Source organism: Astatotilapia calliptera, chromosome 3, assembly GCF_964374335.1.
Source record: "Astatotilapia calliptera chromosome 3, fAstCal68.1, whole genome shotgun sequence".
Taxonomy (NCBI): domain Eukaryota; kingdom Metazoa; phylum Chordata; class Actinopteri; order Cichliformes; family Cichlidae; genus Astatotilapia; species Astatotilapia calliptera.
The window spans coordinates 5,437,152-5,463,966 of NC_137424.1; the positions used below are offsets into that span (position 1 = coordinate 5,437,152).

At 41.2% G+C, this 26,815-nt stretch overlaps 1 protein-coding gene across 1 annotated transcript in view; it reads left to right on the plus strand.

Annotated features, from left to right (window-relative positions):
- LOC145424529 (uncharacterized) overlaps nucleotides 1-15,059 on the plus strand; it is a 192,386-nt gene extending 177,327 nt beyond the window's left edge. Inside the window, exons 2-3 of the transcript XR_013905619.1 lie at nucleotides 14,753-14,873; nucleotides 14,958-15,059. The gene's annotated coding sequence lies outside the window, so the exon portion shown is untranslated. The remainder of the gene's footprint in view (nucleotides 1-14,752; nucleotides 14,874-14,957) is intronic.
- The last annotated feature ends 11,756 nt before the right edge of the window (nucleotides 15,060-26,815 follow it).

Sequence of the window (26,815 nt, forward strand, 5' to 3'; positions counted from 1 at the left end):
CAAGAAAGCAACGTCACACAGATCCAACAGACAGTTTCCATGACTGCAAGTGTTGAGTGGAAAAATGCTACATTGCATTATTGCATCCTCTCACCACAGGAGGCGCTGTTGGCACCACTGATTGCTGATCAGCTGTTCTCTGATGATCTGATTGATACTGTGAATAACGGGACTCACTGAACTCTGTGACACAGTGAAGATTACAGAGTTTAACTTCACCCTTTAAGACTGACCACAGAACCAAGTCCGCCAGAGCTTTTGTTATATTTTTACATGCTGTGGAGCCATTTGTGGGAGCATTTCAAGTTGCTATACATCAATACAACTGTTATAGCCCTAATTTTAATAATATGTATGCATTAAGTCCATAGTAACTACATAAACTGCAAAAACAACCTCTGCTCATCCATCTCTGTGTGTATCAGGATACATTTGGTTCATAATACACAGAAAAATCAGAGTTATTACCTGTAATAAATGTGAAAGATTCCTGCAGTGATAACCAGGCAGGACTGAAACACATCCAAGCTGTCACCACGGTAACAGCACCGCCCATCCACAGGTGAGGGGAGGAGCAAAAAGAGGGACTTTGACCATTTTCTACTAAAAACACTCAACTAATGTTTCTAATATGAAACAAATAAGCCCACATTAATGTGAGCGTTTATTAAATAATAATAATGATGATTTCCTCCTGATCTCATTTCCACAGCAGAGAAAACTGTGGTGTATATTGAGGTGGAGGGTGTGGTCTGTGGCTCAGGTGTAGAGTGAGGGTGGGGTGCACCACAGCAGCATGCTGGGACTGCTGAGGGTGGAGGAGGGAGTGATGATGACATCAGAGCTGCAGCACAGAGACCAGTGAACACACAGTCTGTTCATCTTTGCATAGATACAATATACAGCACAATATTGAATGACAGACACGCTGTGGGAGCTTCCACAGATACACTGACGTCAGCATCCAGAGTCCTCCTGCTGCTCCCCCCTCAGAGCCCCGTGATCAGCACCAACACATTCAGTTAGATGACAGAGTCCAGCTGCAGCTAGAATCAGCTCCCCTCTGTGAACAACAGCACAGCGTCAGTGTTTCACACTCAGTGAAAGGAGGAAACAGCAGAAGAACACCATGTGTGCTACGTTTCCCAGGACACACTACAAACTGCACAAATACAGAGCAGCACGTGGAAGGACCTGGAGCTGCATTTACAGAGCTGCAGACAGCGTGATGTCCTGTATGGACAGGTGGAAGGAAGCAAGTCCTCAGCTGGAACACTCGTGTTTGTCCACAGACAGGAAACACAGCAGGAAACTTCCTCACAGAAGTGCAGCTCATGGATAACACACTTCCTGTCAGTCAGAATGAGGCTGCAGCCAAACACAGAAAGGTGTTTTTGTCCAGATGAGCCCAGAGAAGAAACACGAGTGTTCACAGACATCAGAAGCTCAGAGAGGTGAAACATGAGGTTGGAGTCCTCGTCAGCATCCAGAAGAGCTGCTGTGAAACCCTGAGTACTCATGACAGACTCTGATGGCACAAACACATCATGATTCAAACAGAAAGACAAACATGGAGCTCCTGATCCTCCTGCATGAGAACAAGCTGACATGAGCGCTGTGTCTGAGAGTGTCTCCCTGTCACAGTGACAATAACACAGCTGCTGCTCACAGTCATTAAACTGACCTGAGGTCAGCTGTGCTCCTTACATATGAACCATGTGACCTCACATCAGTGCTGTGGATGACTGTAGTCATAGAAGAGTAGAGCTGTAGCAGGTGGTGTGAGGAGGAGGTGGTGTATTCTAGTTAACGCAGTACTGAAACACTCCAGCAGAGGGCGCTGTTAAGTCCTTATTGTAACACAGTTACTGTGTGCAGTTAGACTTCATACATAATCTGCACTTATTTCCATCAGACATGCTGTCAGTAAATGATTGGTTTCTATTGATTCTACTTCCTGTTGACTCGTTTGATGACAGTGAAACAATCACAGCTGATTGTGTGATGATGTAAACTGTCACTGTTACATTCAGTGTGTGTGACATCATGTTAGTGCAGGCTGATAACAGCCTGGTTCTGTTAGAAACACATGAACGTGTCCATAGATCAGTGTGTGTTTAACATGAGAGCTTCAGCCCTGCTGATGTGTTAAATAAAGACATGCAGGAAAACTGATGAGACTCTGAAATAACTCTTTATATTTATAATGTAACTCTGCATCAAAAGAACAACAAAGGATCCCAGACAGGTTTCTGTGAACAAAGACCATTCTGATGTTTCTGTGTTTCTAACACTTTGACATTATTAGTAAACAGACTGCAGTGAGCAGCATTTATAAAGAGCTTCTATATAAAGATATGACAGCTGTTTGACAAGTTTATCACTCTGTGTTTGGACCTGATCAGTCCAGCTGTTTACTTGAAACATGTTCATTTACCTGTTCTGTTATATTCATGTTCTTGTCTCTGTTGAAAACACATTTTAATGTCCCTCAGATTTTTCTCCCAGATGAATAAATATAAAAATGACACAAACTGACTGCAGCTACTTTTTGTCCTTTCTGTCAAAAACCTTCATGTGACTCATGAGAGACACGTTTCAGCTGTTTGTGACAGATCAGAGGCCAACAAGTCATTTATAACACTTTCCATCATTGTTTAAAGTTCTCAGTGTTTCTGTGTTGCTGCGTATAGGATCTCCCAGCATCATCACTGTGCTGTCCAATCATTGTGTGCGAGGTTACCCTTATAGTGCGATGTGTGTTTGCACAAAGAGAAGCATGTGTGTCAAATATAAATAAGCACAGAACAGAAACAGCTGCTCGTTTCTTCTGTTTAGAGTCAAGTTAGTGTTTTGTGTCTTTGTTTGAGGCCTGATGTCGAGCAGAGGTGTGTGTAACTGCACTGGTCTGTTATATGTGTGAAGTGTGTGCTTCTCTTCAGCATCATCTTTGTCACTGCTGATTCCTTTGTGTCATCATGTGTTGAGAAGAGAGAACAGTTATAACGGAGGAGCAAAAGGAAGCCCTGAAATCTGCATCAACAAGGAAGTGTTGGCTCACCAGTGATCCCAGCAGAGCCACTGGTTTGGCTCCAGTTGTTCTAGATTCAATGATGTTGTTGCTACAGATACATGTCAGCATCTTTATTGTAGTAAAGTCTTGTAATGTGAAGATAGAAACAAGGCAGCAAACAGCTCCATGATCTGATCTTAATGATGTTGTTTTTATTCCTGTCTGTCAGAACTGGATTGGAAACTATCAAAGGTCTAAAAACAGCCTCGACCCTCCCACAGAGCAAACTTTACACACGTCATCTTTCAGCTACAATCTTTGTTGCAGGGATCTTCTGCCAAACAAGGCTGAGAGAAGATTTCTTACAGCTGTCATGTTGATGCTGTTTCAGTCTTTGGGCAAACACACTCATATATTAGGGCTGATATCAGGGCTGCACAAGTTCTTTGTGTCTGTGATCATGAATAACAGAAGTGTGCCTGTTGAAGATCATGTTTCTACATTATTATATGTCCTGTTATTGTTCTGTGTTATATTCAGCTTTCAGCATCCTTTCCCAGCCCCCTGTTACACCATCCATACAAAGCCAATCTGACTGTGAGCCAATGTGTTTGTTTGTGTTGGATCAATAGATTTGACAGACTTGGTTCATCCAGAGGGAAACAGTCCAAATTCAGATCTAATGAAATGATGGAGGCTGTTTCCTACCACGGTGCTGATGTGTGACTAACAAGGCTCATGGTCTCCAGCAGACAAGCGCCTGGAATGAGATGAGCTGAGTGTTGCTTTGGTGGGTCTGTGCCCACGTCATGCATCAGGATTCATGTTGGCAATAGTTCATATCTCTGTTCTTCAGCCTTCATCACAAAGCTGTGAAGGAAAAACAAACATCTAACAGGATGTGATGGATGCAAAGTCCACTGAGCTCTTTGTCATTTACAAACTTGTCCAACCAACAAGAGCACAGATGAAAAACACAGTGACAGTTACAGGATTTTGCCATATATGAGCATAGATGACTTTCATATAGATTTTCAATGCAGGCTTTTGGTGAGTGAAACTCTTCATGTTTGTGTTTGACTCCAGTTTATAGAAACAGAGAAATGTGTCATGCTTTTGTTCGGCCTCCACAAATACACACATTTGTTCATTGGTTGGACTTTTTGGAAGGAGACACATTGAAAACCATGTTAATAAGATCTTGTTGTTTCCTGTGGATCCGACACAGAGAGTGGACTTCAGACAGAAAGCGTGGAAGAGATTTTAGAGGCCGTGTGTGGCAACAGGAAGTTTCTGTGTGTTTGCTGATCTTACATGTGGAAAACAACACGTGATGTTTGTGAAGTCCTACAATGATCATTGTTCTCACAGCATTTTGAGTGGGAACAGTTCAAACTGGGAGTAGTGGGAGTTATTTACTGATTGAAACAAGCTGAATGTTTCTGTGACGATGAAGATCAGCAGCTCAGCTGATCAATGAACTGACATCTATCAGTCGTTTCATGAGATGAAGTCATCAGCAGACATTTGTTCTGACTGTGTGATGAATGTCAGAACGTCAGGGCTCTGCTTTAGTCACTGCTTGATGATCATTGGCTCATTGTTGAATCCAGGGCCCAGTCTGACCTCTGACCTTTGCTGCAGGTCTTCTGTGTTATCTCCACTTTCATGTCTGATCTTCTGCTGTATCGTCCAAAATAAACATCTGGATCATTTCCAACACTTCAGCAGATCTTTAGTTTGGGCAGTGCAGCACAGAATAACACATATTGTACTATACTGCCCACTTCCTGATCTTATTGGATCTGTGTGTGAGGTTGGTGAAGGAAACACATGTTTACTGAGTGAGTCGCTGCCATTAGGAACTAGTTTTTATATCACAGCCTGGAAATCACACAGGACCATTTCTGCAAGTGAAAAGTCGTCATTGGAGGAAAATGATTGTGTAGTTTGTGCGACTGAAGAATTGTCCCAACTACATGTGCTGCTGACCCTTGACCTTTTCTTTAGGTGCACAGAGGACTCTGTGGGAACATCCAGAACTGAGGCATCTTGTGTACAAACGTGTTCAGACCAGATGTCAAATGATGTCAGATGTCATCCGTGAATGGATGCAACTGTGGATCGTTCCAATAAAATGAGGCAGTTTTGTAAGTACAAGCCCACTACAACCCATCATCAACATTTTAAATTACATTATACATCTTCACTGATATAAAGCACCACTATTTTAACCTGATTCACTTTTTCCACCTTAACAGTTCATTCCTCAAATCAAACAAGATATTTGACCCTAAAAAAATGCATCAACAAATAATTTTGTAATAAAATATTTATTCTTCAACTTTTACAAGTGAAATCAAACAAGTGTGTTTAAGAGTGAAACCAGAGTGGAAGCTGCTCATATAGAGTCCAACCCAGGCTAAAGTAAGCTGAGTAGAGCAGCACCATCAAAGTGTCGGCTCTCTGGACACGGTGCAAGATCGCCATCTGCAGGACAAAACTAGTTTTTCTCGCCCTCCTCGTCAACATCAAGATGATGTCATCGTACAGCAACTGATTCCCTGTCCGTCTGGAACAAAGCATTTACATTAAAAAAGACATTTACAGAAAATACAAACACCAACAACACATCTCATCATCACATGATATTTTATTATTTATTATATTATATATTTTCATTGTACCATCAACATCAACAAATACCAGCATATTTTCTTTGAGATTGAGTAGAGTGGACCTTTCCCTTGGTTCGCTTCCTGCTCGCAGCATCAGCTGACCTCTGACTTCCTGGCAACCAATGAACAAGCGTTACTGTAACAGGAAACACAAACACGTCATCAGAGGATCTTTATGTTCATCATCATCACTGTTTCCTTGTTCTGTCACAAACACACACTTCCTGCTCTCTCTCTGATGGATCTGATTGGCTGTTTCATTCACAGGAGGTCAGGGCGTCACACAAACAGCTTTAACTGCACAACGACACACTTTAAATCATCTGCAGACAAACCTGTGTGTTTGATTTATGAAGAAATAATAAAGACGTGTGTACAGCTGTCCATGAAGCAGCTTCTCACACAAACTCTGACACTTCAGCCACTTTAATTCCTGCAAAGCTGCGTAATAAAGAGCTGTGACTGCTATGAGCTGCTGATGATGACTGCATGAAGCTCTCAGCTGAAGCTTCTTTCATTTATTTTAATGTTAATGTCGCCTTTTTAAGTCTGTGTGAGGATTTTAATGACACACATTAAAGGAGCTTCTTTGATTAGAACCAAATTCATGTTGATTTTCAGCCTGAAATGATAAAAACTTTAATAATTCTGTTTATAATCATCAACCTGGAGACTAATGAAAAGTATAATAGTGAAAAAAAGCCTTTATTATTTGAGTAATGCCTGAATCTGCTCAGAGACGGAGACAACACAGAGGTGTTGATGACAGTTTGACATTAACTGAATTAAAAACAAAGTGCTCTTATTGTGAAAATCTGCCTCCTACTTCTTTAAATCATTTTTATGTATTTTTTAACCTCACAGTGAAACATTGAGGCATTAATCTGACACAGTTTGATCAGCAGCTGTGTTTTCACTGACGTTTCACTTTGATTTGTTCAGACTGAGCAGAGAGGATCGGTTCTCTGTGTGCGCACTGCTGAGAAACACAAGCTCATTTCTGCTGTTTCATGAAAAGTGTTATGGAGGAACAAGAAGTTCAGCCTCTAAACTCTCAGCGTGAGGACTGAGTGAAGAGTTTCAGAGCAGAGAGTTTTGGCTCACAGCTTTTAGCGTCTACACAAAGAGACGATTACGCACTTGATCTGAGAACATCTCCACCTCCTACAAACAAACTCTCCTACGAGCAGCTGTCACAACCACGACATGCAGAAGACTGGATTTCTTCAGGTCAGATTTCATGCAGGTTGCACTAAATTGTGTGTCACAGACTTTGTAGTTCACATTTGTGTGACTCGTTTAAATCTTCTCCTCCTGAAAGTGAAACTCTTACAAACACATCAGGCCACAACCTGCTGCAGGTTAATGATTGATCTAAAGGCAGCTGACCTTTGAGCAGGAACTTGTGGGTCTTTTATTGTGTTTAATGCTCACAGTGCTGAAGCCTGCCGACACACCCACATCATATTATTTGTTCTCAGGGTTGTTCGGCGTGGTGGGGTGGGAACAGAAACTTTCTGAAGGTTAATTATTGATCAAACTAAAGTCATATTAAGGAGCTACTGGCACGGAGTCAGAGCAGAGCTCAGAAATCTGAAATATATCAAAGTATATTAAAGTTAGAGTTTAGAGAACACTGTTTGGTTAGCTGCCTCAAAGGCAGATGACTCTCAATATCACAAGATCAGGTGAGATTTCAGACCAAAGGAAAATCACTGGGATTATCTGTGAAGGGGCAGAAAAGCATAGACCTCGTCTACCTTATAGACATTTTGAAAAGGTAAGAGTGAATCTGTCTTCATTCATCTACATGGAAACATAAAACCAAAAAACAAACCAATACAACAAAATCACTCCCAGTAGGGGTGGGCGATATAAACGATATACGATAGAATCGATTAAACTTGGTCAACGATAGAGATTTTGGCCCTTTCTCAATATGCGTACTTGTGCGTACTTGCGTTCTCGTCTACTCGGGATACGTCATCAGTCGGAGACCAAGTACTGTTCCAATTCGAAGTACGCATCAAGCCGAGTTCTCGCTCCGCCCTTTTTATCGAGCATGCATCGGTGGTGACTTGTGTGGACTTTGTACAGCTAAATATCCCAGAATGCATTTCGTCCAAAACTCAAACGTGGCAATGGTGGACGAGCGGGGCTGAAAACTTTTAAATATTACTCTTTCTGGGTCACAAAATAAACGTTTAAACTTCAAATATCTGCTCGATTTATCAAGATATCATTTATTTCCAAACACGCTCCGGCGTTTTCGGAGACGTCTGTGACCCGCCAGCTCCATAGCAGACAGCGAGGTCGAGGATCATTAGAGCTGGCGAGAACAGCGCATCGTTTTCAACCCCCCCCCCCCCCCCCCCCCCCCCGCGCGGTCTTTTCGCTACTCAGGTTAAACAAACCCCAAACCCCAGCAGCTGTCTATTGTATTGAGTGTCCACTAAAATAAAAATAAAAGCATTGTAACATCTCACCTGCTTGTTTTTATTAAGGTATGTACACGTATGTACATGTACACTATTTTTATTAATAGAGATTTCACCACTGAGGTTAAACATGATATATAAGTCACTTAGATCACTTCTAAATGTTAATGTTTGGCTTATTTCAGTGTTTTATTTGTTCCTGAGTAAACCGGTTTGGCTGTGATTAAAGTTAAGCTTCATAACATATTACTCACAGTTAAATTAAGAGGGGACGGCAGTAAAAACTCTGGACCTGTGACATCATCAAGTATGCCGGTGTTCCAATTGTACAAATCGCGAGTCCGTGCTCGCGTTTCCGGCAAGTCCGTGCGGTCTCGGCAAATCCGGTCTCGCCGAAAACGCGAGTACATACTTGCGTACTTAGAATTGAGAAAGGGCCTCTGACTATACGCTCTATCGCGATAGCGCATGTTGATGATGTCATCAAGCTGCGCCTTTTTTGGTCGAAAGCATCGCAGCGGCTACAACAATTATCATCTGCAATTATGGTGGGCGACAGTCATAGCAAAGAGATAAAGCACTTTTGAAACGCGGGGAAAGCCAAAAACTGCACTTCCTCCACTTCCGTAACATTGATTCATTAATGTTGAATTCTCTCGCAGCTGCTCTATTCCCATGTTGTTGCAGTATATTAATCAGAATCAGAATCAGAATACTTTATTGATCCCTGGGGGAAATTATTTTTTGTTACAGTGCTCCATTTTAAACCAACATTAAGACAAGACAGACAATACGCTAACTAAGAATAGTACAATATATGCATATATATACATACATACATACATAAGTCACTCATAAATAAATAGTTGGAAAAGAAACATGTGTAGCTGTAGCAGCAAACAGTGTGTTAAGTGGATGCGTTGTACAGGGAGCCACAGGCAGGAATGATTTCCTGTGTCGTTCAGTGGTGCTTTTCGGTAACCTCAGTCTCTCACTGAACGAGCTCCTGTGACTGACCAGCATGTCATGGAGTGGGTGGGAGGTGTCATCCAACATAGTCTTTATCTTGGACAGCATCCGCCTCTCCGACACCACCTTGAGGGAGTCCAGCTCCATCCCCACAACATTGCTGGCCTTACGGATCAGTTTATTAAGTCTGTTGGCATCTGCTACCCTCAGCCTGCTCCCCCAGCATGCAACAGCATAGAGGATCGCACTGGCCACCACAGACTCATAGAAAATCCTCAGCATTTTCTGGCAGATGTTGAAGGACCTCAGTCGCCTCAAGAAATAGAGACGACTCTGGCCCTTCCTGTAAAGTGCTGTGGTGTTTTTAGCCCAGTCCAGTTTATTGTCAATGTGTACTCCAAGGTATTTATAGTCCTCCACAATGTCAACACTGACCCCCTGGATTGAAACAGGGGTCAAGTGTTTCCTGGTCTTCCTGAAGTCCACGATCAGTTCCTTGGTCTTTGCCACGTTGAGCTGCAGATGATTCTGCTCACACCACGTGACAAAGGAGTCGACCACAGCCCGGTACTCTGTCTCATCATCCCTGCTGATGCATCCAACCACCGCAGAGTCATCAGAAAACTTCTGAAGATGGCAGGTCTCTGTGCAGTGGCTGAAGTCTGTGGTGTAGAGGGTGAAGAGGAAGGGGGAGAGGACAGTCCCCTGTGGTGCCCCTGTGTTGCTGATCACCTTGTCAGACACACACTGTGGGAGACGTACATATTGTGGTCTTCCTGTCAGGTAATCAACAATCCAGGACACCAGAGAAGCATCCACCTGCATCGCTGCTAACTTATCACCCAGGAGGGTCGGCCTGATGGTGTTGAAAGCACTGGAAAAGTCAAAAAACATGACCCTCACAGTGCTCGCCGGCTGGTCCAGATGGGTGTAGACACGATTGAGCAGGTAGATGATGGCGTCCTCTGTTCCGAGACGAATAATAACTAACCTCGTATTGTGGATGGATGATTTCAGTTGTTCTCGTGACTGAAGTTTGGCCCGTGTACAGCATCCTGCTATGCGATTGCATTTGTCCCTGACCACCAGAATCCCTCACGTTAACTTTTATCGAGTGGAAAAAAGTTGGCGTTCATCCTCCAGCTTCACTGTGCTAATGTTATGCTAACATAGCTGTGTCGCTAGCAATCACGTAGCACAACATTATATACCAGGTAGTCCAACTTCAGTAACCCTGCAAACGCCACTGCTGTTTAGTTTTCTGTCTTCATTTATGCTGGAAGTGATAGCAGAGCTGTTTGAATTAGTTTCAAAAATCTCAGTCAGAACATGCTATGAAATGTTTAGGTGGAAACTAGCGAGCTAACTTCCTGTTAACTCCGTTAAATTTAATAAATTCTGTTTTCATGGATGTTAAACTTAATTGTTACACCTGGTAAAGCAGCAACGCTGATAATTTTATTAAAGATGAAAGAATTTAGACCGTTTTTAACTCTTAGTGTTCGTTTGACTTTGGGACCTGAAGCAGACAGAGTTTTAGACCCAGATTACTCCACGAAGCTCCTCACCACGGCAGCCGTAATGCTCTGACAATCCATCAAGCAGTGCGGCTTCGTAGCTTACCAAAGTTCTACTAAAACATTTTTTAACAGATTTCTGCACGCCCAAATCGGTTCGAGGTCAGTAAGCACAACCAGAATTCATACATAAGGCACACTCTCGATTTTTGAGAAAATTAAAGGATTGTAAGTCTGCCTTATAGTGTGGAAAATATGTTATACAGAAGAAAAGAATATATCGCGATATATATCGTTACCGCACATGCTTCAAATTATACCGCGATATGGATTTTAGGCCATATTGCCCAGCCCTAACTCCCAATTTATTTACAACATTTGAAACATACAGTGTAGCTCCGTCAAAACACCCCAAGGCCAAGTGAAAGTGCTGAGAGGGAAAAGATCATGATTAATGATTTATTTAAACTCATAAGTGGGTGCAGCAGCTGAGCTTTGACCTGTGAGCTGCAGCTTAAGCTTCTTTTATGGTTCAGTGTTTAATGTGTAAACTGTTTATCACTGCAGAGACGCCTACAGGCTATCTACTGTTCAAAAGTGAATTGTTATACACAGTGTGGCAGCTGACCTTTGACCTGTGAGCTTCAGAGTCTTTGCTGGTGTGAAGTGTTTAATGTGACGCAGTCTGCAGACACAGACGACTGCTGACGGAGAAGAAGCAGAGGATTTTCTCTGTTTCTACACAGACCTGGTCCAGACAGCAGAGAGCTGCAGAGTGAAGACGTTCATTGGAAGAAGCTGAGTAAGTTCAACGTCCTCTTTGAATCCTGGATCAGGAAGTGAATATTTGGTGTTTAAATAAGGTTTCTGTCTTTGACTCAGTCTGCTGTCACTTTTTAGAGAGAAAAGGAGATTTTAGATTAACTGGTGTTCCTGCTGCTCCAGCATTAAAGCACAGTATAGGTGACTGCGCTGATGCCTGTTTATAATTTCACCGAAGCTAATAAACTGTTGGCTAAATTTTCTTGTTTTCAGATGTAAACAGGTGAGAGGAGCAGATAATAAGGATTAAATATTATGCTGAATAACTAAATTCTGCTAGTCTGTGACGTAACTCCCAGCAGCATCACCTCATTTCTTTGACCTTTAACATGAGTTAGCTTAGCTAGCAGAGCAGCTATCTCTGCTGTCTGTCATGTGACCGAGTCAAGTGTGTGTAGTAGACTTGTTAGCGTAATGATAAGGGTTTCAGATATTGAGGATGAGTTACAAAACAACACTGGTCCAGAAGAGTTTGGGTCAAACAATGATTTTAATGAACACACGCGTGGGGAGATGTACACTGCAAAACATCAGCCCAAAAATACACCAGCAGTTGTTTTTATAGCATCAGGGTTTATTATTTTATTAGTTTATTATTTATGACGCCCCCTCATGCGTCAAAGCAGATACATCACCTCTACATCACAAATGTTCTGTTCAACGACTTTTGAGATATTCAGAAAAGCACACTCTCTCCGTCTCCACGGCAGGTGCTTCCTGTTCATCTTCTTCGCTTATCTCTGGAACATCAGACGCACGTCCTACAACAAACTATCACTTATGCAGGCACAAAAATGCAGTTACAAGCAAAATATGTCTGAACTCTTACCTAGACCTAAGTTCACCTACTCTGTATGTGTGCGTGTGTGTGTCATGACCTCAACTGCACTCTATCTCACCTCTCACCTCACCAGCTCTCATGTGTGTAATAACCTAACTGAAAGTATACATGTAATATATTGAATAAATGTTTTAATCAAGAACCACTACTACAAGCTTAATAAAAAAAGGATATAAACTAATAAAAGATAATAATGAATAACCTGGTTATTCAAATAGCCTCATCCAGACAGCTCCTCAAAATAACAACCAAAAAATGCACACTTTACAGAGGAAACAAAGACATTTTAGAAGTATACTTCCTGACTTATTCTGAGTCATCTGTTACCAAGCAAACTCAAACGCAGAAGGTTGCTGAATACAGTCAGGCCTGTTTCTAGATTATAAGCGTGTATGCAATCCTCCATAGCTCCAAGTCACTTTACTCAATAGATCGGCCGGACATCGCGCCGACCGAGGCTTGAAACCTCCAATTAATTGACTGAGCTCAACTCTTTAATAAGCACAAAATGCAAGGTGCATATAAAATGATTACAGTTGCTCCTGCAATGAAAGATTATTATATGATTATGATAACACCTGTAATACAGACTTTAATGTAATGTCAACAGCTTCAATAAATGCTTTAATGAAATGATGATTAATGGAATGATAAAGATGATGGTTATGAACAGTAGCAGCAAAATAATTTCTTTAATCCTACAGTAGCTAGCAGGCTAAAAGAGGCTAGCAAACTGTGTGAACACTTTGTAAGAGGTGAGCAGTAAAAAGAAGGATAAAGAGCTCCTCCAAATGCTAATAATGCAGTTAACCTGAATTTACTGCTTGTTACATTATATGTGATGTTCAGTCGAAAACAATTACTTAAATCAACATTATTATTATTATTATTATTATTATTATTATTATTATTATTATTATTATTATTATTATTATTAGTATTAGTATTAGTATTATTAGTATTATTAGTATTATTATTGGTTTATTATTCATAACATGGCTCCTTACTGTAGTGGTTTGAACAATTGATTTGTGGTTATTGTGTCCCTGCAAATTCAACAATGCACCTCAATGCAAAGCATCAAACAAATATTTTTATAATCAAGTCCTACTGGATGAATCACCGTAGCTCTGACAGTGAAGCACACTCATTTTTATTGGTAGTCACCTTGTAAGTGCAAGCTTTAAACTCTCATGGATGAGTAAAACTCATTAGAAACACTGGCGAGCAGTGAGTGAATAACAGGTTTGACAGCAGCAGCAGGGACGGTGCTGTCATAGTTTAACGTGGAGTCTGTTTGCACTCAAACAGTGAAGAGCGGAGAAAAGAACTTTAATGGTTCTGGGTCCTTTTGACCCAGCACTTTGCGTTTCTTGTGTTTTGGTGATGTTTTGTATTATGGTTTATGTTCTGGTTCATTTACAGTCTTCTTTATGCTGCTTTGAGTTTCTTATACTTCCTGTTTAGTTCCTTGATCATTAGATTTCCTCTGTGTCTCTGTGTGTGTCTGTGTGTGTCTGTGTTTGTGTGTGTTTGTGTGAGGCCTGATGCTCCTTTCTATATTTCCTCAGCCTGTCATGTCTCTCTTGTCTCCTCTTTCCCTCACTCGCTCTCGTCTGCCTTTCCTCCACTCCTCTGTCAAGCTCACGTGTCAGTGTTGCGTTCCTTTGTTTGCTGTTTTATTGTGAAAGTCTTGCATTCTTTGTTCAGTGTGTTTCATTTTTCCTGTGAAGGTTCTCAGTCATCCAGGTCATCATAGTTTAAGGAGCTTGGAAAGAAAAGCATCTGGACTTCTATAAGTTGCTTGAAGATGATTCGCCGTTATATTCGGGTTTCATGTCTCCACACGTCAAAAAAAGCGCCCCTCGACAGCCAAACCCATCTGTTCTCTGATGGGATTGTTACATTTGTGATTGACATGACATTGACCAATCAGATGAAAGGAAGAAAAATAGGCTCAAAATCCGTACTTGTAACTTGCAGGGTTTTTTTTCTAAGTCCACACACAAATCTTTTTTACGCACACAAATCTTTTTTACAAGTACAAAATATTTATGACCACATTTTGAGCCCATAGAAGAAGGTTCTCATTAGCAGTGAATCAGTGTGTGTGCAGTTCTCTGCAAACTCAGCAGGAAGAATTAGTGTGAAGCTTTAACTCTGCTGATCCTCTTTGAATCCTGGATCAGCTGAAAGGTTTAAAATGTTGTTCACACGTGTTGGACTGACTGAAGCTTCCAGTCACAGTGAATCAGTGTGTGTCAGTGAATGCATCGTGTGTGCTTCAGGCTCCATCTAGTGGACTGATAGCAGAGCAGCTGATGGCAGCTTCCTCTGCCTCACACTGCTGTCTGACTGCATCCAGCTGACACTGAGATGAAGCAGGAAAGAAGCAGCTGATATTTGGACAGCACACATGATGAAAGGAGGATTTCAGCTGATGTGCACATGAATGATTTGTGTTTCCTCTGCAGGTAGAAAGTGTGTGTGAGCTGAATTGAGCAGCATGGATCAGTGTGAGGACAGAGAGGAGGGAGCCCCTCCCTCTAAAAGCACTCTGTGTGGGGAACATGAGAGCCAGACCAAAGCTCAGAGGTGAGATGACCATCTCTAACTGTCCATGACTCTTCTCCATGTCACAGCTCAGCACTCACATCACTGCTGCATCATTATTCACAGGAACCAGCCTGGACCTCCACCCAGCTCTGTGTCCTTACAGAGTGACCAGTCTAAAGATCTTCCCATTGAATTTAAAGTCCAGCCTGTGTCTGCTGCAGAGAGGTGAGCTGTTAGCAACATGAACTCTTTGATTTAACTGCTTGATGTTGTTGGATATAAACTACAAACACGTCGTTCCCTCAGTCCCATTTAAACTGTCTTTTAAAACAAGCCTTTGGTTTCTAAACAACTGAAAACCCACTTCAGCAAACAGGAAGTGATCAGAGCGTCCGTCCACTTCCTGTCAGGCCCTGCAAACATTTCATATTGAAGAAAAGTCGTTGATATCTCACATTTTTACTCCACCACATTCAACCATTTTGACATTTTACAGCATGAAACTCTTGTCACATGACTCCTGTTATGTTATAGAGTCATGTGACCACCAGGGAGGGATTTGTATGGATGAAACACATTCAAATCAATCTGATTCATCAATGGAAACATTTTTGGTGTAAATGCAGCAACATTGAAAACGCTGAAGATAAAAACACAACAGATGAAATATGAACAAATCGAGGCTTTGAATACACGTGTGTGTGTTTGAGACACAGAGATAAATGGATTGTGTGTCTGTCCTATTGCTGCGTGAGGGTTTTATTGTAGATTTTGTGCGTGTACACTTTTGACCACGAAGGTGTTGAAAGGGCGTAAAACAGTTGGAGGCACCAGAGTGAACACTAGTGCTGTCAGTAGATTAAAACATGACTAATTAATGACACAATCTTCTGTCATTAATCCTGATTAATCACAATTACTTGATCAATAGCTGCAGTTACATTTTCCAACTTTATATTTAAGCCTGTAACAGACGTTTACACCATATAATGAAGTCAATGCAGAATAAACACAAAGAATGTTAAACGCTTCAATTCAAAGAGACTTTGAATAGTTTTCAGTCTTTAACTCAGCTTCTCTGCTGTAAATACAACTTTGTAACAAACATATATACTAAAAGCTAAGTGTGCACTAATATATAATAATATATAATCTATATTACTGCTGTTAATGAAAATGTTTAATCAGACTCATCACAGGGTTACTGTGGATTAATTTGGATTAATCACCATTAAACATCATTTTTAATGTAAACGAATCAAAGTTCATTTCATGAGCAAACAGACTCGAGAGAAAAGGGCAAATTTACACACTTAATATGTTTATTGAACATGTAAACATTGATTAACCTCCTGAATGAGCCGACCCCCCCAGGGACAGTCCTGCATGCTAATGATGGGCTCTGCTCTGTACCTGCAGGATTCTGTCAGCCACAAACTCCTCAGCTGATCCTGAATCTGAGCCCATCTGTCAAACAATCATTTTCTTCACAGGTCTGTGGAGGTGGCACTGATCCTGCAGCAGTCTAACACACTCTGTCACTCTTCTTCAAGTCTTTGACACGAGGAACCAAAACTATGTTATTAACAACACTAACAGGTCTGCAGTTTGTCCACTTGGCAGTTGTGTCATCAGTGCTTTGCATTGTTGTGATATTTTAAGCTGGAAGTGCTTCGGTGAAAAGAAAATTCCTTCTGTCACGATGTGCAGAATCCTTCATGTTGGTCGGCTGGTCCGTCTTGTTATTTTTTTAATGCTCAAACTTTTCATCGAGAGGTCAGTGTGTGTTTGTCATCTTCCATATTGAGCTGATTGGTTCAGCTGCTGTCACTAACAGATGTGCTGCACATCTGCACGTGTGCAAAGGTAACTCTACTCGGACAAACTGCCCGAAGTACGTTGATAGAAACATTTCAGGGATTTTGAGTCGTTCTGCTCTCCAGATGTGTCGTGTTAAAGGTTTTTATCATGTTAATCATGATAACAGATGAACCCCTAACCCTACATGTTAATTTTGACAGCACTGGTAAATCCTTTTTAATGTTCTTCTGTCAGATCATTGATTAGACTCGACTCCAAATACGAGACTCAGAAAACTCAAATGAAAACTCAAATCAAAGCCATGAGAAAAGGAATTCTTGTGTTAGATTGAAAACATATGGAAGTGGTCAGGTTTCAAACACTCGATGAATCTACTGCACAGTTACATTCAGGGACCTTTGGCCTCCTGAGAGCATTAGTTGATGGTTCATCACAGTTTTACCTTCCAGTGAGGGAATTTATCAGTTTGATGAAGTCTCAAAGTTTCCTCTGAGCTTCTGCAACATCATCACTTCCATCACTGATGAAAGAAAGTTCATAGAAATCTTCAGAATCTGAGAGTCTAAAACTTGACAAAGTTGATTCAGATGAAGTTATTTGAGCAGAAACGCCTGGATCTTTATCCTGTGTTGATCTAATCCTTCATGGTTCCTCCACAGAGTGGAGCAGCAGAGCTCAGAGGTTCCCAGTGGTCAGTCTGCCCAGCAGCATCAAACACAGCTGGACTCCATATTTATGGTCTGTACATGTACAACAACTACTGTTACATCTGTTCTGTTCACAGTCATCTCCATGCTGCTCTTTGTAGACCAGTGGATCGTCAGTGTGTCCAACATGGATCTGATGTTTGGCTCCATGATTTCAGTCTGATTGGCTCATTCATAAATATTCTGTTCCAGCTGCTGGAGGACAACATCATCACTTTTGTGAAGAACGAGCTGAAGGAGATCCAGAAGGTTCTGAGTCCAGGTTACCCAGAATGCTTAGAGAGTCAGAGGAGCAGCAGCAGAGAGGCATGTGTGAAGATCACAGTGGACTTCCTGAGGAGAATGAAGCAGGAGGAGCTGGCTGACCGTCTGCAGAGCAGTAAGAGGATTTATCTAAAGATTTAAGCTGCTGGATAAATGAACATTTTCCAGAGATGGAAGATGGAGCAACATGTTTTAAAGATTAGTTCTTTTTGGAATTGAGTGTTTATTTTTCTTCTCATTCAGAGCTTCAAGCTGCAGTTTGTCATCGTAACCTTAAATCCACCCTGAAGAAGAAGTTCCAGTGTGTGTTTGAGGGCATCGCTAAAGCAGGAAACCCAACCCTCCTGAATCAGATCTACACAGAGCTCTACATCACAGAGGGAGGGACTGCAGAGGTCAATGATGAACATGAGGTCAGACAGATTGAAACAGCATCCAGGAAACCAGACAGACCAGAAACAACAATCAGACAAGAAGACATCTTTAAAGCCTCACCTGGAAGAGACGAACCAATCAGAACAGTGCTGACAAAGGGAGTGGCTGGCATTGGGAAAACAGTCTTAACACAGAAATACAGCCTGGACTGGGCTGAAGACAAAACCAACCAGGACATCCAGTTCATATTTCCATTCACTTTCAGAGAGCTGAATGTGCTGAAAGAGGAAAAGTTCAGCTTGGTGGGACTTGTTCATCACTTCTTTACTGAAACCAAAGAAGCAGGAATCTGCAGCTTTGAAGACTTCCAGGTTGTGTTCATCTTTGATGGTCTGGATGAGTGTCGACTTCCTCTGGACTTCCACAAAACTACAATCCTAACTGACCCTAGAAAGTCCACCTCAGTGGATGTGCTGCTGATAAACCTCATCAGGGGGAAACTGCTTCCCTCTGCTCGCCTCTGGATAACCACACGACCTGCAGCAGCCAATCAGATCCCTCCTGACTGTGTTGGCATGGTGACAGAGGTCAGAGGGTTCACTGACCCACAGAAGGAGGAGTACTTCAGGAAGAGATTCAGAGATGAGGAGCAGGCCAGCAGGATCATCTCCCACATCAAGACATCACGAAGCCTCCACATCATGTGTCACATCCCAGTCTTCTGCTGGATCACTGCTACAGTTCTGGAGGATGTGCTGGAAACCAGAGAGGGAGGACAGCTGCCCAAGACCCTGACTGAGATGTACATCCACTTCCTGGTGGTTCAGGCCAAAGTGAAGAAGGTCAAGTATGATGGAGGAGCTGAGACAGATCCACACTGGAGTCCAGAGAGCAGGAAGATGATGGAGTCTCTGGGAAAACTGGCTTTTGATCAGCTGCAGAAAGGAAACCTGATCTTCTATGAATCAGACCTGACAGAGTGTGGCATCGATATCAGAGCAGCCTCAGTGTACTCAGGAGTGTTCACACAGATCTTTAAAGAGGAGAGAGGACTGTACCAGGACAAGGTGTTCTGCTTCATCCATCTGAGTGTTCAGGAGTTTCTGGCTGCTCTTCATGTCCATCGGACCTTCATCAACTCTGGACTCAATCTGATGGAACAACAACAAACAACCTCTACGTGGTCTAGTTTTTTTAGAAAAAAAGAGTCTCTCCACCAGAGTGCTGTGAACAAGGCCTTACAGAGTCCAAATGGACACCTGGACTTGTTCCTCCGCTTCCTCCTGGGTCTTTCACTGCAGACTAATCAGACTCTCCTACGAGGTCTGCTGACACAGACAGGAAGTAGCTCACTGACCAATAAGAAAACAGTTCAGTACATCAAGAAGAAGCTCAGTAAGAATCTGTCTGCAGAGAAAAGCATCAATCTGTTCCACTGTCTGAATGAACTGAATGATCGTTCTCTAGTGGAGGAGATCCAACAGTCCCTGAGATCAGGACGTCTCTCCACAGATAAACTGTCTCCTGCTCAGTGGTCAGCTCTGGTCTTCATCTTACTGTCATCAGAAGAAGATCTGGATGTGTTTGACCTGAAGAAATACTCTGCTTCAGAGGAGGCTCTTCTGAGGCTGCTGCCAGTGGTCAAAGCCTCCAACAAAGCTCTGTAAGTACATATGTGATCATAGCTTTAGCTTTTAAATGTTTATTCTAGTTAACACAGATCAGGTGGAACAACTCAAATAAAATATCAAAAATATTAAGTGGTCATCGGTACTCAGTTTGTTCAATACTGAATACAATGGAGCACAAATTGTCCACGTTTCTGAAATATTTCTGGGTGTAACTGTCACCAAAGTGCAATTTAGACCTGGCCTGTGGTTGTTATCTAAGTGATAATCATCAATTCTACTAAAACAAATACAAAATAAAGAAATTTGACACATTCTGTTGATATCAAAAGCACACTGAACAATTCAGTGTTGTTTTACTGCTGTTCTCTCTTCACTTCTTCTCCTCTGATTCTCTCCACATGTTGCTCTGCATCAGTGCTCAGTTTCCTGACAAAACAAGATGAAATATTGCTAAATATAATAGTAGCTCATTATACTTCAACATAAGTGTTTTATTTTTGTAATTGTTTATCTGTTATTTTTCAGACTGAGTCACTGTGACCTGTCAGAGAGAAGCTGTGAAGCTCTGGCCTCAGGTCTCAGCTCTCAGACCTCTAATCTGAGACAGCTGGACCTGAGTAACAGTAACCTGAAGGATTCAGGCGTGAAGCTTCTGTCTGAAGGACTGAAGAGTCCACACTGTACACTGGAAACTCTCAGGTGAGATCAAGCATTTTTCTTTCATCAACTGACAGAATTAGCAGATTAATAATAAGGCAGTCCTCTAATAAGAGGAGAAGTGGAGGTGCTTTGAAGGGCAACGTACTCTTATGTTAACAAGACAGGAAGTAGTTCCTGGGAACTGCTTCCTTTGTTGTTGTCTAAGTAGAAACATGATGGTAAAACAGTGATGAGTTTGCAGAGGTGGATCCACACAACACAACAATGCTGTTGCGTGCTGAAAGCAGACTTCTCACAGATTCTGAGGCTGCAGGTTTCATCACTGTCCAACCAAAATTCACTGAACCAGCAGTAAATGAACGTCCAAAACTACGCTTCATGTTTAAAAAACAGATGATCAGGGGGATTTGTGTTTACATCTTTTTTGTGTGATCTGTTCACCTGCTGTTTCAGCTGTTTGGTGGTTGTTGAGATGGTTTTGTGACTTTAAGCTGCTGGACTCAGTCACTATATCCTGTTGTCCTCATAGAACCTGGACACACAGACTCACCTGTGACACAGTGACACACAGTGTGGGCTACACACACATTAGAAAGTGGATCAGTCACACTTGTGCAATCATTTGTTGTGCTGGGAAACCATGAACACTGTGAATCACATTAATGGCTTTGTTACAGCAACATTCAGTCATGAGTTCAAAAGTAGTGCATTGTGTACTTATTTTAATAGTACTGCAGTATGAGAAGTGCAACAATCAGTGTGCAGAAACAGATCAGGTGCTTTCTAACAGCAGTGTTCCCTTTAACACAGCAGCAGTTCAAATATTTCTGTCAGTCTGAGCTGAAACATGAATCTAATCAAATATCAAATCAAAGTTCTTTGCCTCTGCCAGGACGTTAACATTTGATCTAGTTTTTTACAAAGTTCCCTCAGCGTCCAGAGCCACCAACATACCTTTGATCAACAGCAAGTGAACATTTATAAATGTGTGTTTGCAGAACAGGAAGCAGCAGAACTATTGTTCTGTTATCAGGCAGCAGCACAAACGCTCATCAGCTCATTTACTGTGCAGGACTTTGAGTGTGTGAAGTGTGTGTTTGTGCTGGATTTCCTTTGGAGAATCTCAGTCAGAAACCAGACAAAGAAAAACTCTTTCAACAGTCCAGGTTGAGTTGACAACATGAACTGCATTTATCTTCCTCTGACTGACATGTTCTTCCTCCTCTGCACCGAGCCAGCTGCTAAGACTCACAAGCTCATTGACATTTTCTGATGATAAAGAAACTCTCTTCTTCTGCACAATATGAGCAGCAACAGAGAAGAAGCTTTCACAGGTACAGATGTTGCAGCTGTGGCCAAGTACATGTGCTGCATGTTGGAGCAGCACTCTAATGGACAGGCCTCTGTACTGATGATGGGCTCTGCTCTGTATCCACCACACTGTTCTCAGCTGAGTCTTCCTCCTGTTCACAATCACACTCTGATCAAGCATGTTCATGTTGTAACGCCGTGGCTTTCGTAGTCTCTCCTTTTTCTACAGCTCATGTGTTCTTCTTGTGATGCTGCGTCTTGAGGCTCATACATGCCGTCATTTGTTGATCCTAAGAACGTTCCTCAGACCGACTTCTTCAACAACAGATAACTTTAGTTGTATCAACACCGCCTCCTGGACCAGTTTAAAATGAACATGTCAAAGATCTGTACCTGTCTCCATGTTTCTGTCCCCGCCCCTTTCTTTCTGTCCTGGGTCATGTGAGCGCTGCAGTAGTATTAGGCCCACCCTCAATGCTCCCATTGGCTGAGACGCATAATGACGCCCATTTCAAGCCAGCACTGATCAACATCCCTCCTGTGACCCATGGCTTTTATATTCAGAGCCAGTGAGCACTTTCACAATAATCATGATTTTAAAAACTGTGATTAAAATAATTGCTGACGTTAATCAGTTAATGAGTTAACGAGATAATAACAGGTTAAGTTGCCCTAATAATTAGACTTTGGTGACAAACTGATGTGATCTCCATGTTTCCTTTGTTGGACTGTGGGCGAGTGTCAGAACTGAATGTACTGAGTAACATGTAGAGTTCAAACATGTGTCAGTTCCAGTTTTAGAGCTCTAAAGTGCAGCTATCATGTTAGGAATATGTTAGGAATAGACAGGAACACTGAGCACACTGAGGTCAAATCTTTAATTTACCACTCGCTGCATTCTTGATGTTCATGAATTCAGCAGCTTCATGATTGTCTGCAGCATTAATCTCATATTTCCATTAAAGTGTTGAATTTGACTGTTTGATGTTCTTTATGATCTCTGGCACCAGTTCATCTGTAGGCTGAGCTCAGTCCATCCAGTTAGTGAAATGATGTTTAAAGGTCTCCTTGTTCTGTGAGCGTGCACAGATCCTGAAGCAGAAAGCCTGGGTTACAGAGAAATGATCATCACTGTGATGATGCTCACCATCTCTGACTGGGATTTGAGGTTTTGTCAGAGCAGCAAAGAAAGCCTGGCTATGTTGGACTGGGTGTGGCAGCAGCTCCCAGTTTGAGTTCAGGAGACAGACACCCTCTCTACTTTGAAGATCAGCTTCAAACTTTCCTTTTTGATAAAGCTTATAGTTCGAGCTGGATCAGGTGGCCCTGAACCATCCCTTAGTTATGCTGCTATAGGCTCGGGCTGTTGGTGGACGTCCCATGATGCTCTGCTTTCTTCTCCCCTCTTTTCACTCCTGATGCTTTTATATGTCACTACTGCATGTCCTTAAACTTTTGTCTCTCTGTTTTGTTCTTGTCTCTCTGAGCTCATCTCTTCTCTTTCCCCTCACCCTGCAACCAGTCATGGTAGATGCTCCTCCTGGAGCCTGTTTTCACTGGGAGGATCTTTGTGTCAAAGGGAGTTCTTCTTCCCACCATCACCAAGTGCTGCTCACACTGGTGGCGGTTACCTTACACTGTTAAACAGCTTCAGATGACTGTTGTTGTCTGTTGGGTATTGTCACTTATAAATAAAGTTATAATGGATGGATAGATGTTATTGTGACAAAGAGAAAACAACTGTTGACAGATAGATTGTTGTTTTGTGTGTCTGCAGTCTGTCAGGCTGTCTGATCACAGAGGAAGGCTGTACTTCTCTGGCCTCAGCTCTGAGCTCCAACCCCTCCCATCTGAGAGAGCTGGACCTGAGCTACAATCATCCAGGTCCCTCAGGAATGAAGCTGCTGTCGGCTGGACTGAAGGATCCAGGCTGGAGACTGGACACTCTCAGGTATGGAGAGAAAATCTGATAGAGGAGGAAGAGCTGGAAACATTTCCCGTGTCTTTCACTCACTTCCTGTTTGTTTCCTGCAGATGACACATGAACAATCACACATGCAGGAATATTTTCAGGGACAGACACACTAGTCTAGCTGGATAGTTCATGGATATTTATGTAGGGGTCTCCAAGGAGTCTGTTTGCAGGAACATTTAGGTCACAGGTGTACCTGATATAGATGCCAGTGTACCTAATAAAGTGTCAGCTAACATTTGGAAATGGAAGCTTAAATAATGACAAACTGTACATTCACAGCTGAATTCACAATAAATTTGTTCTGAAGTGCACATTTTTCTGTTATTGTTCTCAAACAACAGAATGAGAATGAAATATTGATTCTAACAGGGCCCATAAACAGCATTAGCTTAGCAGCATTAGCTTATCAGAGTTTCTATCATGGTCACAGAAATCTTTAGCAGAGAAAAGTGGCCTACTTAGCAATAACTGCTCAAGTTGTATAAAGAAAGGGAAAACAGTATTAGCATTAGCTGCTAATGGCCGCTTACTTAGCATAAACTCTTCACATCTTTATAATGCAAGGGAAAGGAGTCACTCATAAGATAAGATAAGATAAGATAACTCTTTATTGTCATTGCACAGTCATACATAGTACAGTAGTACAATGAAATTGGAAAAACTGTCCTACGTCGGCACTACATATAACACGACACGACACGATATGACACATCACAACGTAACAAACAACACAACACAGTATATTAACTTAGTATAAAAAAGAAGAATAAGTGTATGTGTATTGCACACTGTTATTATTGCACATTAATTATTATTGCACCTTGTTATAAATATAAATATTATTGTTATCGTTTTAAACATTGTTACCTCCCCCTAAAAAGTCCAGGGAGGTATCCAGTCAGGTCAGCTATTTACATTGATCAGGGCTATTGCCCTGTTGTAAAAGCTATGGAAGCCTATTTAGCATTAACGTCTCACATCATTATAAAACAAGAGAAAAGGGTATTAGCATAAGCTACTAATGCTTATTCACCTCAAATTAGCTTTAGCTGCTAATGGTAGCCTACTTAGCATTAACTCCTCACTAATATAATGCTAATTCATATCAAATTAGCATTAGCTGCTCATATTGTTATAAGGAAAGAGAAAACAATATTAGCATTAGCTACTAATAGTTATTCAGCCCTAATTAGAATAAGCCTCTAAAAGCAGCCTACTTAGCATTAACTCCTCACATCGTTGTTACCCAACGGGAAAGAGTATTAGTATTAGCTACTATCATTTTTAATAAGTAAGAGAAAACAGTGTTAGCATTATTGAATAATGCTAATTCACACTAAATTAGAATTACCTATTTACAAGAGCGTACTTAGAATTAGCTGCTCACATTGTTAAAAAGTAAGGGAAAACAGTATTAGTATTAGCACATAATGCTAATTCACGTCAAAGTAGCATTAGTTAATAATGGCAGCCTACTTAGCATTAACTGCTCACTAATATAATGCTAATTCACATCAAATTAGCATTAGCTGCTCACATTGTTAAAAGGGAAAACAATAATAGCATTAGCTGCTAATAATTATTCACCTAATTAGAGTTAGCCCCTAATGGCAGCCTAGTTAGCATTAACTCCTGACATCGTTATAATGCAGGGGAAAAGGGTTACCATTATCGGATAATGCTAATTTACATCAAATTAACAATAGTTAATAATGGTAGACTTCGTATCACTAGCTGCTGTCATTCTTACAAAGCAAAGGAAAACAATATGAGCATTAGCTGCTAATGCTTTTTCATCTAAAATTAGCATTAGCAGCTAATGGCAGCCTACTTAGCATTAACTCCTCACTAATATAATGCTAATTCACGTCAAATTAGCATTAGCTGCTAGCATCAGCCTACCTAGCACTAGCTGTTCACATTGTTAAAAGGGAAGAGAAAACGATATTAGCATTAGCTACTAATAATTATTCACCCCTAATTAGAATTAGCCGCTAATGGCAGTATACTTAGCATTAACTCCTCACATTGTTATAATGTAAGGGAAAAGAATTAGCATTATCTAATAATGTTGACCTTGGCCCACTGGAAAAGTTCAGAACTAAAGATTTAGGAGTGTTTCTCGATAGCTCTTTCTCATTTGAGAAACAAATAAATTCTGTTATTAAAACCAGCTGTAAGGTTTATATTGTTGATTGTCATTTATACTTAGAAATATTTACTCATATATGCTTAGAGTTGTATAATTGATTGCATAATGATAGAGGTTTGATCCTTAGTAGTCTGTAAAGACTCTGTGTGCCTTCCACAGTGCTCTGGCATGCACACACCACTTGGGGCCATGAGAGAGGTCGTACCCTCTCTTACTGATTTATGGTGTAGGACAGGGGTCTCAAACTCAATTTAGCTGGGGGCCGCTGCAGGCAGAGTCTGGGTGAGGCTGGGCCGCATTAGGTTTTCTACAAGAAAGGCATGGTTAAAAAATTCCAATCTTCTCAAATCTCTTTATTTTTATTTTTTAACACAAAATATGAAAAATAAATAAACAAATTAAGAATTAATAAGAAAATAAATCAATCTGTAATACATAAATAAAATAATAATAAGATGTTTTTAGTCAGTGAACTTGTGTGTATCTTTCAGTCTTCTATATCTGCTGTATTTAGATTGAAATGTCTGTATTAACAGTTCTATAACCTTCTTCTGAACATGAATGGAACACTGTAGAAAATGAACTGTTCTTCTGAACATGGCTTCTCTTGCCTACTCCTTGCTGCTAGAGACTAGAGATGGCACGATACCACTTTTTTATGTCCGATACCGATACCAATATCATAAATTTGGATATCTGCCGATACCGATATAAATCGATATAGTGTTTTTTAATCAACAAAACTGTTTTTTAAATATCTTGCTGCATTTTGCAAGTCTGCAAGTTCATACTCAAGTTTAAAACAACAACTACACTAAAGCTATTCTGTTATACCTGTATGCAAAAAAAATATTTCATAGTTCAGCAATACTGATCAATCTAATAAACTTAGACCTACACCATCCTCCCTATTCTGGTATTTTAAAGAGTACTTAGCGTAAATATTAAGCAACCTAACTAATAGGGTTCCAACTCCCAGCAACAACAAAAATAAATAAATAAAAAATAGGGAACCACCCCTCACGCTCCACCTCATGATGCTTAATCGACGTAATCAACCTTAATTTGATGCAGTGTGAAAAAAA